Source organism: Tamandua tetradactyla, unplaced genomic scaffold (genome assembly GCF_023851605.1).
Source record: "Tamandua tetradactyla isolate mTamTet1 unplaced genomic scaffold, mTamTet1.pri scaffold_73_ctg1, whole genome shotgun sequence".
In the NCBI taxonomy this organism is placed as follows: Eukaryota; Metazoa; Chordata; class Mammalia; order Pilosa; family Myrmecophagidae; genus Tamandua; species Tamandua tetradactyla.
In genome coordinates, this window is record NW_027518403.1 from 1,131,005 (window position 1) to 1,143,591 (window position 12,587).

A 12,587-nucleotide genomic window follows, 5' to 3' on the forward strand; every position below is an offset into this window, starting at 1 on the left:
TTAAGTCAAACAGCACTCATTGCAGCAGACACATCTCCTAGCCGACTGCAGATATAATTGGCAACAGATGAGGTTCATGTAACATTGGCTTATGTCCGCAGCAACAAGACTAGGTATGCTCACCTGGCTAAGCTGACAACTGAATCTAACTAACACACTGGTCTTCCCTGTAATTTCTCAACCTCTTCCTCCTGTGCTACCCTAGATGATGTATAGTGTCCTACTGGACTCCAGAGTTTTGAAATAGTTGATTCAGACAGTTCCTTCCTGTTTAATAGTTGTTGTAATGCAGGGACTGATTACTAGAGCTTCCTGCTCTGTTCTCTTCCCACAATCCCCCTATTTTTGGCCATTTGGTTGGAAGGACATAGAAGAATGAAAATTAAATGCTCCAATGAGATCATAGTTTAAATGGTTGTCAATGGGGTTGGGCTCAGAAGAGACAGAAAAGGAAACTGAGAAAGGATTGACAAACAGAGAAAAATGGAGAGTGAAGGAATTGGATGTAGTTCAGAGAGAAATGAAAGACCAATACCTTTTGTTCAGACAGTGGAATATTATATTTTAATATTTCAGATATAAGATGTTTTCAGTGATCATAAATGCTGGTTGAGTCAAGAAAAAAGCATTACTGAGAGGAAATAAAAGTTATTGAAGTTGAAGAGACAAAGGAATTCTAAGATAGGGATAGAAATCTAAGATAAATCTCAGCTAGCAATAGATCATCACTCTATATGGATGTTGGAATGATGCAGCATGATGTATATGAATTTAGAAGAAACACTGTGAAAAAATTGTCAAAGTCCTTAATAAAGGAGTACTCAGTACTCTGGAAATTTATAGAAGAAATATGCTAAGGAAAAACTAGCCTTCACTCAGGAGGACCTTAGATGTGAGTATATCTAGTGATGTATTCTACATTAATTTATAAGAAGGACTTGGATATTGTTCTGTGGAAACACTGGGTATTTGGGCATACCAACTTGCATTTACAATAATTAAGTTTAGTGAATACTATGACTAGTGGGAGAGTAAATATATTTCATGCCAACAGAGCTAATGCAATTATTTCTTAATGTCAGTCAATATTTCTTGCTTACTTAACAATAGAGTAACAGCCCTTTACAGTATACCAGAGAAAATGATTTTATATTTTATAAAATTTATATATACAAATTATATGTATATATGATATCCATTCTATTTAAGTAGTGTGGTTAATAATTCATTTCATAAATGAAGAGTTGACAAATTTAATGGTCAAGGAGAGATCAAATTGGGGAAATCAAGAAATACAAGTTTTATTTCTATATCCATTTACAGCCTTTACATTATAAAATTTACATTTTGAGTTTGAAGGTACTTGAATTGAGTTAATCCCTTTGTATTTCCATGGATTCCTCTCAAAGTCATTATGCTCTTGTTAAATAAACATTTATTTAAAACTTACTTTATCTTTGTTTAGGATTAGGTATTTAGATATGGAAAAGCTTGATGAATGTCTGTAGAGGCTACTCTGCTTCATCACCAATAAGTATACAAAGTGAACAAAGTTGTTATTAGATACACCTACCCAGGGTGAAGAGTGAATGAGAATCCTTCCATGGCCAGAAATTGTATATTGGGTCAACCTTTCTGGCATGAATCTCATAATGTATTTAAACAGCTTTAATATAATACAAAAGTTGTAAAATTTTAAAATCTTAATCACTCACATTTTGGATTGTACAAATCTTCATTGCAAGTATATTTGTTAAATACAGTTTATAATGTCTAAAATTTGCAACAAGGAGGTACTGTTAAAAAAACATATATGAAGTTAGTCAAAAGCCAGGAATGGTATTGAACAACTGCAAAGGAAATATCAGTGACCAGGCACACAGCATACACCAGTCTGGACCAGGTGGAATGTCTGAGACCCTACACAGAACTATAGGTCTCCCAAGCCACAGAGGCCAGTGCCCCTCCCCAAGGGCACTGCAAATTGGTTCCATGAGATGCAAGGAAACAATTTTATTAGTAGCAAGGGCTTAGCTCAACAAAGTTCCAATTGTAGAACTAATTAATAAATTCTGACTACTGAAAACAGGCGCCAAGCATAAAGAAACCTGGAGTAAGCACTAAAGGAAATAGGAGCTTCTGCCCTGGCATAGAGGTGGCAGGGCTACTGGAAAACAAACAAACCAACAGGTTTTTTGAGTTGGACAGCATGAAATACTGGAAAATGGCTAAACTCCAAAAAAGGGGGCACTCTAGAGCCTAGAGATACATAGAGCCAAATACCAACTCAAGCTCTTGATTGACAAACTGAAGAAGCAGGGTTCTGGCTCTGAAAAGGCTTTGTGGCCTTTTATTTAACTTCTTAACAGCTTATCAGATGGAACTGGAAGCACTCTTAGGCTCCAGTACTGTCCCAGGCAAAGGCAGAACTAAAGCTTGTCTGAGAGTCAAAGTAACAAGTCAGGTGAAAGGAGTTAAAAATGTAGGGAAATATCTTACAAATCTTATAATTGGAGGCAGTTTTATAGACCTTACACCCAAAGCAAGAGCACTGAAGAAAGAAAGAAAGAAATGGGAACTCCTCAAAATTAAACACTTTTGTGCATCAAAGAACTTCATCAAGAAAGTAAAAAGACAGCCTACACAATGGGAGACAATATTTGGAGATGACATATCAGAAAGGAATAGTATCCAGAATTTATAAAGAGGTTGTTCAACTCAACAACAAAAAGACAGCCAATCCAATTACAAAATGGGAAAAAGACTTGAACAGACACTTCTCAGAAGAGGAAACACAAATGGCCAAAAGACACATGAAGAGATGTTCAATGTCCCTGGCCATTAGAGAAATGCAAATCAAAACCACAATGAGATATCATCTTACACCCACTAAAATGGCCATTATCAACAAAACAGAAAATGACAAGTGCTGGAGAGGATGTGGAGAAAGAGGCATACTTATTCACTGCTAGTGAGAATGTTAAATGATGCAACCACTGTGGAAAGCACTTTAGCAGTTCCTCAAAAAGCTGAATACAGAATTGCCATACAACCCAGCAAAACCATTGCTAGGTATCTACTCAAAGGATATACAGGCAAAGACACAAACAGACATTTGCACACCAATTTTTATAGCAGCATTATGTACAATTGCAAAGAAATGGAAACAGCCAAAATATCCATCAACAGACAAATGGTTAAATAAAATGTGGTATATACATACGGCGGAATATTATGCAGCTGTAAGACAGAATAAAGTTATGAAGTATGTGACAACATGGATGGATCTTGAGGACATTTTGCTGAGTGAGACTAGCCAAATAAAGGGCAAATACTGTATTCTCTCACTGATATGAACTGACATTAGTGATTAAGCTTAGAATACTTCATTGGTAACAGAGACCATCAGGAGATAGAATTAGGGTAAGATACTGGGTAACTGGAGCTGAAGGGATACAGATTGTGCAACAGGAGGGACTGAATATAAAAACTCAGAAATGGACAGCACAATACTACCTAACTGTAATACAATTATGTTTAAAACACTGAATAAAGCAGCATGTGAGAATGATACAGGGAGAGGGGTGGGGACATAAATGAAATAAAAAAGAAAGATAGACAATAAAGATTGAGATGGTATAGTCTAGGCATGCCCAGAGTGTATAATGATAGTGACCAAATGTACAAATTTTAAAAATGTTTATGCATGAGGAAGAACAAAGGAATGTAATTACTGCAGGTTGCTGAAAACAGATGGTAATTAACATTTTAAAATTTCACCTTATGTATGAGACTAAAGCAAAAAATGTTTATTTGGTACAAAATTTATATTTTGACTAGTGCATTTCCTAATGCAACTTATGTTGATAGCTTGATTGAACACCATAATTACTTGGAATCTTGAGTAGGACATGAGATGTTGCTTGGTTTGTCCAGAGTGATGCCCCGATGGATCCCAGAGTGATTTGATCAGTGAGTGGGAAAGTATTTGCAAAGTCCCCTTTGGGGAATAGTGAGAATGGGGAGAAATTCAACTCCCCCAAGTTGAATTCTTGATATTCTCACGAACACTGTGGACTATCAAAGCTATAGGCTGAGCCCCCAGTCTTGGGGTTTGTTCATATGAAACTTATCCCCACAAAGGATAGGTAAGTCTACTTAAAATCTAGGCCTAAGAGTCACCCCCAAGAGAGCCTCTTTTGTTGCTCAGATGTGGCCTCTCTCTCCAGCCAACACAACAAGCAAACTCACCACCCTCCACCTGTCTACATGGGACATGACTCCAAGGGGTGTGGACCTTCCTGGCAATGTGAGACAGAGATCTTGGAATGAACAGAAACTCAGCATCAAGGGATAGAGAAAAACCCTAGAATGAGCTGAGACTTAGCATCAAGGGATTGAGAAAACGTTCTCGACCAAAAGGGGGAAGAGGGAAACGAGACAAAGTGTCAATGGTTGAGGGATTTCAAACAGAGTCGAGAGGTTATCCTGGAGGTTATTCTTATACATCAAGTAGATATCATCTTTTTATTCAAGATGTAGTGGAGAAGCTGGAGGGAACTGCCTGAAAATGTAGAGCTGTGTTCCAGTAGTCATGTTTCTTGTTGATGACTGAATAATGATATAGCTTTCACAATGTGAGTGTGTGATAGTGAAAACCTTGTGTCTGATGCTCCTTTTATCTACCTTGTCAACAGATGAGTAGAACATATGGAATAAAAATAAATAATAGTGGGAACAAATGCTAAAGTAAATATAGTTTGAAATGCTAATGATAAATGAAAGCGAGCAATAAGGGTTATGGTATGTATAAACTTTTTTCTGTTATTGTTTTATTTCTTTTTTGGTTGTCTTTTATTTCTTTTTCTGAATTGATGCAAATGTTTAAGATGATGAATATACAAGTATGTGATGATATTGAGAATCACTGAATATATATGTAGAATGGAATTACATGTTAATGTAATGTAAATAAATATTAAAAAAGTCAATACCACACAGTCTTAGTTAACCCATCTTCATTGTAAGTCTTGAAACTGCATCTCAAACTACAATATTAGTGGTCAATGAAAGGAAGGAGTAAAGGATAATGGATGTTTGGAGTTTTCTTTTTTCTTTTAATTTCATTTTCTGGAATAATGCAAATGTTCTAAAAGTGATTATGGAGGGTGAATACACAAATATGTGATGATATTGTGAGCCACAGTGTGTGATGATAGCTGAAAGCAAAGATATGAAAATTAAATTTAAGAAGATTAAATTTTAAAATGCTGGGAGATATATTCTGGAGCAACTAGAAGGAAAAATCTGAGAGGACTGTATGGTAGCCCATTACAAACTCTGGGATCTGTCCTGTAACTTCTTGTTGAAGACTGCTTTGAAAACTATTGCCTTTTTATTTCTTTCTTTTGCATATATATAATGTAATTAAAAAGTTGTAAAAATAAAAAAATAATTAATTTTTAAAAAGGTAGGAGAATTACATGACACCCTAACCAACACAGGTTAACTTACAAAGATTTACAACATGTTTCGCCTTGGTATGTACATTTTTGTTAACTACCAGCCCTCAAGGAAATCTTCACAGTATCAGTAACAGAATAGAAACTTAAGGAATAAATGTTTTAGTGACTAAATCCTAGAGTTAATACTCTACAATATTAAAGTATAAAGTTTATAACAAAAGATTATAAGAGAAACAAGGAAATGGGAATATATTTCCCTTCAAAGGACAAAGATAAAAATGCAGAAATGATCAACAAAGAAGGTGAGAGTTTCATCATGAGTGACAATAGATTTTTTGAAAATTACCTTCAATATGCCCAAGCATATAAAAGAAAATACAGAGAAAGTACTAATGACATGAGGAACACGATGATATATGATATAAAAACCTCAAAAGAGGCAGAGACCTAAACACTTAAAAATTGCAAGTCTATCTTAAAGAAATACAAAAGTCAATTATCAAATTTATATGAAAGGGTGAGGGGCCACAAATAACATAAGCCATCTTGACAAGGTAGAATGAGGTTGGAGGATGCACACTTCCTGTCTTAAAGTGTACTGCAAAACCAAAGAAATCAGAATTCCATGGTGCTTATCAACTAAAGTTAACAGTAATATTTTAATGCTCTTTCATCAACTATAACAAATGTACTACATCTATACTATCAGTCAATAATGGGATAATAAGAGGTATGGGAGGATTTGGGTTTCTTTTTTTATTCTTTTCTGTAGTACTGAAAATATTCTAAAGTTGATCATGAGTTGTATGCACAACTCTACAATGATACTGTGAGCCAGTAATTTTATACTTTGATGGTTGGTTTGCTATGTGGATATATCTCAATAAAACTGCATTAAAAATTAAAACATAAAAACACCAGAAATATCAAATATAGAGCAAAGGGATCAAATTAAGAGCTCAGAAATCAACTCCTCTTCCATCTATGGCCACTGATTTTTGACAAGGGATCTGGCCCCATTCACTTGGGAAACAAGGCTTTCTTCAACAAATGAGAAAGCTGGATCTTCACATGCAAAAAAAATGTAGGTAGATCCCTACCTCACATCATACGCAAAAATCAATGCAAAAATGGATCAAAGACATAAATATAAGAGCCAGAAATAAAAACTCCTAGAAGAAAATGTGGGGAAGCATCTTTAGGACTTTCTGTTAAGCAATGGCTTCTTAGACTTTACACCCAAAGCAAGAGCAATAAAAGAGAAAAACAGATATATGGGACCTCAACAAAATTAGTGTTTATGTGTTTTAAAAGGATTTCTCCACAAAAGAAGACAACCAACAGAAGAGGGATATGGAAAACACATACCCACTAAGCACTTTATATTCAGAATATATGATGTACTCCTAGGTTCAACAACTGAAAGTCAACAATCCTATTTAAAAATTGGGCAAGAGAGCTGGAATAGACATTTCCCCAAAGAATATACACAAATAGCCAAAAAAATTACCTGAAAAGACACCTGATATCATTAATCATTAGGGAAATGTAAACCAAAGCCACAATTAGAAGACTTTTCACACCATCAGAATGACTACTAATTTAAAAAAAGGAAAATAATAAGTGTTAAGAGGATGAGGAGAAACAGGAACTCATTCCATTGTTGGTAGTATTGTAAGGTGGTGTAGCCAGTGTGGAAAACAGTTTCACACGTCCTCAGAAGGTTAAGTGTAGAATTACCACATGAACCAATATTCATACTTCTAAGTATAAACCCAAAATACCTGAATGCAAGATTTGAACAGATATTTACAGTGATGTTCATAGCAGCATTATTCACAGTTGCCAAAAGATGGCAACAACCCAAGCCAATCACAGATGAATAGATAAACAAAAAGCGATATATATATATATATACACACACACACACACACACACACAGTGGAATACTATTCATTCTTAAAAGTAATGAAATTCTGATACATACAAAAACATAGATAAACCTAGAAGAAATCATGTTGAGTGAAATAAGCCAGGCACAAAAAAACAAATGTTGTATTATCTCATTGAAAGGAAACAATTAGAATGAGCAAATTCATAGATGCAGAAATTAGAATTCATGTTACTAGGAGCCTAGGTGGGTACAGGGTATAGGGAATTAGCGCTTAATTGGTACTGTTTCTGTTTGGGGTGAAGGAAATTTTTTGGTAATGGTCAATGGTGATGGTAGCACAGCATTTGTGAAAGTAATTAATGCCATGGATTATGTATGTGAATGTGGCTAAAAGGGGAAATTTTAGATGCCATATATGTTTAATACAATAAAAATTGTAAATCAACCATAGGTTTGTAAAACTGAAACAGTGAACTCTAATGTAAAGTAGGGACTTCAGTTAATATAATAATTATAGTAACACTGCTTCATCAATTTTCACAAATGTACCACACTAATGCAAAGTGTTAATAATAGGGAAAATTGTATGTGTGGGATATTAAGAGGCACTCTGTAATTTCTGCATTTTTTAAACTTACAACATCTCAAATAGAGTAAGAGTTATCAAAGTAAAAAACTCTAAGAAAAGTTTCATAGACTTTGATAAATTAATGATAAAATTAATAAACAGAAATACTGTAGAGAATATCTAGGCCAAATTTTAAAAATGAAAAGGAATGAGCCACAATAATTCAAAGATTTTGATGTTGGTGCAGTAGATTAATAATGAAATATTTCAAAAAACTATCTAACATGGTCATGCTAACAAGTTACAAGGAAACATTGTTGCCATCAGAAAACAAGGTCTTCAACAGTCAGGCCCAGCAGACCCCACATCAAAGCGAGAAACAAGCCTCAGTATCTTGGCGAGAGGTCAGTTCACTGAAGATGCATTGCAAAGGAACTAGAGGAAAAACTTCCCAAGACCAGTACACAATGGGAAGGGGGGGTTGGGGTTTATAACTCCTAACAAACAAAGAAATGGCAAAGATACAGAAGAAAGCAGAAAAAAAAATTAAGAACTAAATAAAAGTCACAGGAGTCATAAAATCAAGTAACGGCCACTTGCCCTGTTTTGTTTGGTCAGCATGTCCTCTTACCTGGTGGGCCCTTTGATCTTTCTTGACCATTCAGGTCTCTGATCTTGTCCTCCAAGAGGAATAAGGTGCTGCTGTTAGCTCATATGATTCATTTCTGCAAGCAGAGCAAGGGAGGGTTTCCGGAAACAGAGAGTAAGCTTTCTTTTTGTTGAGATTAGACCACCCGCATCCTATTTCAGCAAGGGCTTTTTATGCTTAAAATAATTCAAGGCTGCTTGAGTGAAGTGATTATACCAAACAGTTTTAGTTACAGAAGACAATTCTAAGCATTTTCCAGCTAAATGATTACAATGAGCTTTTTTTAAAAAATTTATCCAGTTATCAACATTGCACTCCAACAGAGAAAGGAGAAAGCATTCTGTGCAAGACTGGTGAATAACTGGTTATAAATGGGGAGAAATACAAAGGAAATGAACAATTCATGCCACTCAAAAATTCATTTCAGGAAATACAAAAACCTAAATAGACACAAAGTAATAAAAACACAATAGGGACATATGATTATGATCTTCGGATAAGCAAAACATGAATACTTTTAATGGTGATGGTAATATTTACCATATGAAGGTAGGTACTAGCACAATCCTCATTATATAAACGAGGAAAAAGAGATTAAGTCAGATTGTCCAAAATCAGAGACCTTGTATACCAAGGAGCTGGATGTGACCACAATGATCTTGTGCTAAACTCCATGTTTTTACCTCTTCTGTTGCACTGCCTCTCAGGACAAGGAGAAAAAAACAAACAAACTATAATGTCATCAATGTTTTGAAATTCATTAAAAGAAAATGCATCAAAAACAGGAGACAAATGTAAAAGCATATTAGTGGAAAGGCATATAATAGACAAGGATTCATATCCTGGCAAGTGAAAAAAATTTATCTACCAAAAAACAGAAAGAAAAAGTTAAAGACAGAAAAATGGCAAAGAGCATATAGAAGTAACACAGAAAAAAAAACATAAAATACAAATGCTTATCCAATAAAAAAGGTCAAATACAGGAAAGTTCACTGCAACATTATTTGTTGCAAATAGCAGGAAGCTCATCCATAGAGGAATGGCTGAGTAAACTAGTATGTTCATGTGGTAAAATATTCCAAAACATTTAATGGGATGAGATAGGAACATACTGTAAAAACAGAGTTTCACATTTGGATACATGAGGTTTAGTCAATAACTGGGTTTTTGTTATACTACATCCCAAATATTCCATGGAAAGGATAGCACTGGGGTTGCTGAAGTGGATACCTCAATGAAGAACTTCATCTTCCTGCTCTACCCTCCTCAGCACATCACTTTGTCCTTAGGTTCATCTCTTTAAGGTCACAAAACAGCTGTACAAGACCTACACATCATATCCTCAACCAACTTCTCTAGGCTAAAAGAGAAAACACTACTTTCTTGCTACCCCTTTTAAAAATGCAGGTATAATTTTTGCATAGAGTACTATTTGGTTTGCTAAAGCTGCCAGATGCAGTATACCAGAAATGGAATGGTTTTTGAAAAGGGAATTTATTATGTTACAAGTTTACAGTCCTAAGGCCATTTATAAAGGCCAAACTAAGGCATCCAGAAAAATGTACCTTAATTTGAGAAAGGCCAATGGGTCCAGAAAACGTCTGTCAGCTGGCATCTGATGGGGTCTTTGGCTTCTGGCTTCAGACAGCTTTCCTGGGGTCATTTACTTTCTGCATCTCCAAGCATCTGGGTCTTATGTTGGCTCTGTAGTTTCTGAGGTTTCTCTAAAATGCTTCCCCTTTTAAAGAGTCAGTAAACTGATTAATCAAGACACACCTTAAATGGGTGGTATCACATCCCTACCTAATCTAAAAGCCACATCCACAGTAGTGTGCATCACATGTCCATAGAAACAATCCAATCAAAAGATCTCACCCACAACTGGGTGTGTCACATCTCCATGGACAAAATCCAAATGTGGATTCCACCCCACAACATTGAATTGGCATTACAAAAAACATGTCTGCCCCTAGAAGACTGGATCAAGAAAAAGGGCATGGCAGCACGTGTGGTGGGTGTACATCGGCAGCTATCATCGACTGAGTTCCAAGCCTCTCGACCCTGCTGTATTATCAGGATGTCTCTTTCCAACAAGCTCACCCTGGACAAACTGGATGTGAAGGGGAAGTGGGTCATCATGAGAGTGGACTTCAACGTTCCTATGAAGAACAAACAGATAACAAACAACCAAAGGATCAAAGCTGCTGTCCCAAGCATCCAGTACTGCTTGGACAATGGAGCCAAGTCAGTTGTTCTTATGAGCCACCTGGGCCAGCCTGATGGTGTCCCCATGCCTGATAAGTACTCCTTGGAGTCAGTTGCTGAAGAACTCTGATCTCTGCTGGGCAAGGATGTTCTGTTCTTGAAGAACTGTGTGGGCCCAGAAGTGGAGAAGTTTGTGCAGACCCAGCTGCTGGTTCTGTGATCCTACTGGAGAACCTCTCCTTTCATCTGGAGGAAGAAGGGAAGGGAAAAGATGCTTCTGGCAACAAGGTTTAAGCCAAACCAGCCAAAATACAAGCTTTCTGGGTTTCACTTTCCAAGCTAGGGGATGTCTATGTCAACGATGCTTTTGGCACTGCTCACTGAGCCCACAGCTCCATGGTGGGAGTGAATCTGGCACAGAAGGCTGGTGGTTTCTTGAAGAAGGAGGAGCTGAATTACTTTGGCAAGGCCTTACAGAGTCCAGAGCAATACTTCTTGGCCATCCTGGGTGGAGCTAAAGTTGCAGACAAGATTCAGCTGATCAATAATATGCTGGACAAAGTCAATGAGATGATTATTGGTGGTGGAATGGCTTTTACCTTCCTCAAGGTGCTCAACAACATGGAGACTGGCACTTCTGTTTGAGGAAGAGGGAGCCAAGATTGTCAAAGATCTAATGCCTAAAGCTGAGAAGAATGGTGTGAAGATTACCTTGCCTGTTGACTTTGTCACTGCTGACAAGTTTGATGAGAATGCCAAGACTGGCCAAGCAACTGTGGCCTCTGGCATACCTGCTGGCTGGATGGGCTTGGACTGTGGTCCTGAGAGCAGCAAGAAGTATGCTGAGGCTGTCACAAGGGCTAAGGAGATTGTGTGGCATGGACCTGTGGGGGTATTTGAATGGGAAGCTTTTGCCCAAGGAACCAAAGCCCTCATGGATGAGGTGGTGAAAGCCACATCTAGGGGATGCATCACCATCATAGGTGGTGGAGGCACTGCCACTTGCTGTGCCAAATGGAACAGAGGATAAAGTCAGCCATGTCAGCACTGGGGGTGGTGCCAGTCTAGAGCTCCTGGAAGGTAAAGTCCTTCCTGGGGTGGATGCTCTCAGCAGTATTTAGTGCTTTCCTGACTTTTGCTTCCTGTATGTTTCCCTAAAGTCAACTTAGTGTTCTCTGCTTTGCCACTTGGCATTAGCTAATATCTCCCCCTCACATCAAGGTTCAGCTTGTGGCCAAGAGATGCAACATCAGGAATCCTTAAACAGCTGCACAGCATCTCAGCTCATCTTTACTGCACCCTGGATTTGCCTATCTTCTTCACAATCCCATTTGAATTTCTTAGTGACTAAACCATTGTAGCTTTCTGGAGTGTATATATTTATATACTGCCTGCTAAAAGAAAGTGAATTATGTTAGCTTATTTCTCTTTTTGAAGTAGTTTATTCTGATTAGCTTTGTCACCGTTTCAGTGCCCTGCATGGAAACAAGATAAAATTCCAGTTGTAAGCAAAAAGGGGGACAAAGTTGATGATCTGTAAGTAGACAATAAAAGTATCCATTTAAAAAAAAAGAAAAAGGACATGGCTTTTCTGGGACACATAACAGTTTCAAACAAGCACAAGAACCAATACACAAACATCTCTAGTTTTAAGACTGCTGGCATTTTAAAAGCTTTCTTGAGGTACAATTCACATAACGCAAAATTCACCAATTTCAGGCTATTGTTTTAGTTAATTTATACAGTTGTGCATTCATTGCAACAACCCAGATTTAGAAAACTTCTAAAATTCCCATAAGTTCCCTC

The 12,587-nt window shown here is 36.9% G+C and overlaps 2 protein-coding genes and 1 pseudogene across 2 annotated transcripts in view; 1 reads left to right on the forward strand and 2 right to left on the reverse strand.

Annotated features, from left to right (window-relative positions):
• The window catches only part of LOC143673280 (GREB1-like protein), a 79,459-nt gene that overhangs the window by 52,756 nt on the left and 14,116 nt on the right, over positions 1-12,587 (reverse strand). The gene's annotated exons all lie outside the window — the stretch shown is intronic.
• The window catches only part of LOC143673279 (GREB1-like protein), a 75,013-nt gene continuing 69,716 nt past the window's right edge, over positions 7,291-12,587 (reverse strand). The window contains exons 11-12 of the transcript XR_013170292.1: positions 10,142-10,314; positions 7,291-8,652 (exon numbers count right to left, since the gene is read on the reverse strand). The gene's annotated coding sequence lies outside the window, so the exon portion shown is untranslated. The remainder of the gene's footprint in view (positions 8,653-10,141; positions 10,315-12,587) is intronic.
• On the forward strand, positions 10,346-12,111 carry LOC143673278 (phosphoglycerate kinase 1 pseudogene; annotated as a pseudogene).